This window comes from Neofelis nebulosa, chromosome 13, assembly GCF_028018385.1.
Source record: "Neofelis nebulosa isolate mNeoNeb1 chromosome 13, mNeoNeb1.pri, whole genome shotgun sequence".
NCBI classification, from domain to species: Eukaryota; Metazoa; Chordata; class Mammalia; order Carnivora; family Felidae; genus Neofelis; species Neofelis nebulosa.
In genome coordinates, this window is record NC_080794.1 from 12,547,226 (window position 1) to 12,553,225 (window position 6,000).

Below are 6,000 nucleotides of genomic sequence, written 5' to 3' on the forward strand. Positions count from 1 at the left end.
AAAAGAAATGCACTTTATAAGTACACACACACACACACACACACACACATTATGCAAAATAGAAACACTTAGGGTAGTTAGGGAAATTCACTCCAAAATTCAGCGGAAACAAGTTACACTTGGTAACTGGGCGAGTTTTCAGTCTCCAACCGTTTATTTTAAAACGTGTTTAGCAAGGTAGAAGATAATGTAAGCCATGTCACTTAGAGGCTTTAGATTATCAGAAAAATTTTCAACTGAACTTACATTATGTAACTATTGACTATCTCATTAACAAATTATGTACCTTAAACTTTAACTGATTAGAAACACGTCCAACGAAACTTAGCTAAACTTTAAGACATAAAGGAATGAAGGAGAGAAGGAAGAAAGAAAAAAGAAACGACAAAAAGAAGAAAGAAGTGGAGGTTGTGATATCTGGCCAAAAATTAAGAAAATATCACACCAGGTGCCTGGGTGGCTCAGTCGGTTAAGCGTCTGACTTCAACTCAGGTCATGATCTCAGTTCGGAAGTTCGAGCCCCTTGTCGGGCTCTGTGCGGACAGCTCAGAGCCTGCAGCCTGCTTCAGATTCTGTGTGTGTCTTTCGGTCTGCCCCTCCCCCATTCGTGCTCGCTCTCTCTCTCTCTCTCTCACACACACAAATGAACATTTTAAAAAGTTAAAAAAAAAATCACAAAAGATGACATAGTCAGAGAAATTAGTTACACTGTTAGAAATCTGTCTCTAATTATGAAAGGACAGAAGTATTCCACTTAGAAATCACTTCTACGGAGACACGGTAAGTGCTCTCTTTTCCAACACAACTAAGAAATGTGGTGGTATAATAAATATTATAGTGATTAGCGAATAAATGTACAGTTAATCTGCAAATAACTGGAATATAATATGTTGAGCATAAATTTAATTTACTAGTGTGTCCTAAATCTTCTGTAAGGATTTTATAAATTTGCACAGCCACATCATGTAAAGCTAAGCAGTAAACAAAAAAAAAAAAAAAAAAAAAAAAAAAAAAAAATCAACATATTCTCTCACTCTCTCTATATCTTTTATTTTTTAAATTTATTTTTAAGTTTACTTATTTATTTTTTTAGTAATCTCTACACCTAACATGGGACTCCAACTCAAAAAGCAAAGATCAAGAGTCACACGTCTTTCTGACTGAACCAGCCAGGTGCTCCCACCTCTCTTAGATAAAGATACAAAAATCCTAACTTATAGGCATCAGGCTTCCTTACAGTATTATAAGAGAGTTTTTATGGATACTAAGCATTTTCTGAAAAAGGACTAGTTCTACACATACATTGCTATTTTTCAAATGTCTTTAGATGCTGCAGTAAAGAAGAAAATTCAAGGGGTACCTGGCTGGCTCAGTCGGTTAAGCATCTGACTCTTGATTTCTGCCCAGGTCACGATCTCACAGTTCATTGACAGGGCAGAGCCTGCTTAAGAGTCTCTCTCTCTCTCCCTCTCTCTCTGCCCCTCCCCTGCTTGCGTGCTCTCTCTCTCAAAATAAATAAGTAAACTTTAAAAAAAGAATAAAATTCAAATTCATTTAAAATGTTATCAAATTCATTTCCTGATCTTTATATAATATTTTCAATCATCATGTTTTCAATACTAAAAATGCAGCTACAATCATAGGAGAAATCAATCTCCAAAGAAAAGTGGGGCAACGGTCCCTTTATAACAAAAGTCATAAATACTGGGGGCACCTGGGTGGTTAAGTCCCCGACTCTTGATTTCCACTCAGGTCATGATTTCACGGTTTGGGACTTTGAGCCCCTCATTGGGCTCCACGCTGACAGCTGGGAGCCCGCTTGGGATTCTCCTTCTCTCCCTCTCTTTGCCCCTCCCGTGCTCAGCTGTCTCCCTAAAAATGAATAAATAAAAAAATATTAAAAAATCATAAATATTGGCCAAAATTGTTATATGTACCGCTAAAACAAACTTATGCTCAAACCTTGAAATCCCTCTATTTTCTTAATTACACCCCCCTCCCCCACCACACACACACATACTTGTTTTTCTTTTCTTCACTTTTTTTTTTTAACGTTTGTTTAGTTTTGGGACAGAGAGAGACAGAGCATGAACAGGGGAGGGGCAGAGAGAGAGGGAGACACAGAATCGGAAACAGGGTCCAGGCTCTGAGCTGTCGGCACAGAGCCTGACGCGGGGCTCGAACTCACGGACTGTGAGATCGTGACCTGAGCCGAAGTCGGACACTCAACCGACTGAGCCACCCAGGCTCCCCTCTTCACTTTTGATTAAGGAAGAAAAATCTGCTCTGGACAGGGGGATGTACTTTTGAAGCCCTCAAGGTTCTCAGAGCACCTGGGCTCCTGATTTCGGCTCAGGTCATGATCCCAGGGTCGGGGGTATGGTATTGGGCCCTGCACTGAGCTCTGCACTGAGAGCATAGATCCTGCCTGAGATTCTCTCTCTCTTCCTCTCTCTCTCTCTGCCCCTCTCCCCACACACGCACTCTCGCTCTCCCTCACTCTCTCTCTAAAATAAAAAGAACATATATACCTAAAGCCCTAAAGGTTCTCACACTTCACTGTAGATTATAACCATCTGAGGAACCACACACTTGACTAATCAAATCAAACTCAGGGTGGGGCGGGGGGGTGGGTCCCAGCATCCGTAGTTTTGAAAGGTTTCTCTTTAAGAGAATCATTGGTTCTCAAAGGGGCGGGTGCATCAATATCACCTGTGTTAAATTACAGACTGCTGCCTCCCCCCCCCCCACACCCCGCCCCCCCAGAGTTTCTCACTTCGGATGTCAAGGGTAGGACACAGAATTTGCACTTCTGGCGAGTTCGCGCATGACGTTGCTGCTACTGGTCCAGGAACCACAGTTGTACAGATCCCTGCCTTGGATACAGGCCTTCCCACTCACCCACACATTTTACTTTGTTGTAGGAAATTTAGAAAATAAGTCGAAAGAGAAGAAAGAGGTGTGCTGGGGAGACAACCTTGGGTAACACTCTTAAAAACCATCCCACCACTGGGAATAAAATGTCTTACAATGTTAACCGGGGAAGGAAACAGATTTTACGAGCTCTATTAAAATCACACTGAAAGCCTTAAAATTATACATTCAGCTGCCTGGGCTTCCCTCCCTCCTCAATCTACAGATCTCCAGGCTGGGGCTTGCTCCAGAACATGTCACACCCTGGGGCCCATTCTGCTTTGCAGCTGGGGGCGGGAGCCGGGAATCTAGCCCACTGGTCACCACAACAAAAATCCCCTGGGGTGCTTATAGAAACACGCATTCCTGAAGCCCACCCTTAGAATTCCCCTGGGAGATCACTTAGCAGGTTCTAATTCTCAGTTGAGGGTTTTTAATTAGGCCTTCGTCCTTTTTCCCTCCAGATGCTTTGTTTATTCAGAGTTCTTGTTCTTTCTCTAAGGGCTTTAGGCTTTAAAACAAGGAAAAGAACCTAGTTCTGTTTTCTGCTTTCCATCCTGAGCCCAGAATTGGTTTGGATTGAATGGTAGAGGGCCCGAATGGGGAAATATTAGGTGTGAAAACTATACTTAAAATATTGTCCTGCTGTATCATTTGTTTTTCTAACACTATTAATGAATGATTTATCCATTTGTCCGTTGGTGTATGGCCCTTTCTCCAGAACGCGGTGTGAGCTGGCTGAGGCCTCCCCTGGCAATTACTGAGCGATACATCCTGTGACGCCCCCCCCAGCGATATCCTGAGAGAAGCAGCTCAATTACAAATGATAACTCGGAACGTTTTTGCTCATTTGCTCTTCCTGACTAATTAATGAATTATTTTATCAAGCCCCCTTTCCTGCCCCCCCAAAATTGTATAGTGTTGCTATTAAATTGTTAATAACTGGGGCGCCTGGGTGGCTCCGTCGGGTAAGTGTCTGACTTCGGCTCAGGCCATGATCTTGAGTTCACTAGTTCGAGCCCCGCATGGGGCTCTGTGCTGACAGCTCAGAGCCTGGAGCCAGCTTTGGATTCTCTGTCTCCCTCTCTCTCTGCCCCTCCACCACTCATGCTCTGTCTCCCTCTCTCTCTTTCTCTCTCTCTGTCAAAAATAAATAAATATTTAAAAAATGTAAATTGTTAATAACAAATTATACCTTCAGTGTGGGAAGAATTGATGGGATAGTCAAGCTTCCTCTCTAGCATATGGTATCTCTGGTCTTTTTTTTTTTTTTCTAACATTTATTCATTTTGACAGAGACAGAGCACAACTGGGGGAGGGGCAGAGAGAGAGGGAGACACAGAATTCCAAGCAGACTTCAGGCTCTGAGCTGACAGCCCAGAGCCCGACGAGGGGCTCGAACTCATGAGCTGTGAGATCATGACCTGAGCCGAAGTCGGACGCTCAACCGACTGAGAAGCCCAGGCGCCCCTCTGTTCTGGTTTCTTGACTCTCGTGCATATGTACATACATCCCCATGGATTATGAAAGGGATTTCCCATCCTATCCCCTTCTATCACTGTTGTTTTGGAGGAATGCTATGGATTACTGCATTCAGTAACTTTTAAAAACTTATTTACTTAATAAAACTACATTCCTTCCACCCGCCCCTTACAAATGTAATTCAGACACACTTTGAGAGCCAGTGGCCCGGAGAATGGAATCAAAGGCCAGTTGAGGAGTCCTTCTGGGAGGGGGCTCAGTTGAGTCCAAGAGTGGTCAGCCTGGACAGGGCTCTTAGCTGCAAAAAAGGGTTGGTATTGTGTATAAGTACATACTGCATATAGAAACCCTAGTGGCCATTCTACTTCCCCATGGAGGAGTCTTACCTAGAGAAGGATGAAAAGTTGGGGAGAAGACCTCATCATGGTGTCAAGTTCTTTCTTGGTTTCTGCCTCAAGTCTCCCAGAACTACCCGGCTTGCCGAGGCTCTTCCTGTGATCCTGTGAGTTACCTGAGTAGCCCTCCAACAAATACACTTGCTTACTTCGAGGTAATCTGAGTCGGGTGGCCTCTCTGGGGACCAAAATAGGCCTCCCTTATTTAAGACCACCTTTTTTGGACCACTGTGAAAACTGCGTGGGGGCGCCTGGGTGGCGCAGTCGGTTAAGCGTCCGACTTCAGCCAGGTCACGATCTCGCGGTCCGTGAGTTCGAGCCCCGCGTCAGGCTCTGGGCTGATGGCTCGGAGCCTGGAGCCTGTTTCCGATTCTGTGTCTCCCTCTCTCTCTGCCCCTCCCCCGTTCATGCTCTGTCTCTCTCTGTCCCAAAAATAAAAAATAAAAAAAAAAAAAAAAAAAAAAAAAAAAGAAAACTGCGTGAAGGGACAAGAGATGCCCAGCATGGCACCAACCAAGGCTCAATAAATCTACCAACTGAATGGAATCGAGCAGGATGATTTAGAATTGCCTTTACATTTGGGGCGCCTGGGTGGCTCAGTTGATGAAGCATCCAACTTCAGCTCGGGTCATGATCTCACGGTTCAAGGATTTGAGTCCTGCATCGGGGCTCCAGGCTGACAGTGTAGAGCCTGCTTGGGATTCTCTCTCCCTCTCTGTCTCGGCCCCTTCCCCACTCGTTTGCACATGCACGCGCTCTCTCTCTCTCAAAGTAGATAAATACACCTAAAAAAAAAAAGAGAGAGTTGGGGCGCCTGGGTGGCTCAGTCGGTTAAGCGTCCTGCCTCAGCTCAGGTCATGATCTCACAGGCCGTGGGTTTGGGCCCCGCGTCGGGCTCTGTGCTGACAGCTCGGAGCCTGGAGCCTGTTTCAGATTCTGTCTCTCTCTCTCTCTATGACCCTCCCCCATTCATGCTCTGTCTCTCTCTGTCTCGAAAATAAATAAACGTTAAAAAAAAAAAAAAAGAGAGAGAGAGAGAGAATTGCCTCTACATTTGTGACAATTCGGGGTTTCAAGCTTGATAGAAAATTCTATTATAATCTCCAAGCTTATTTCACAATTTTAAAGGTGTAAAATAGAAATGACTTGAATCCCACCCCAAATCTGAAGATCTTCCGAAATATGAAAAATTGGTGGCATTTTCAGGTCA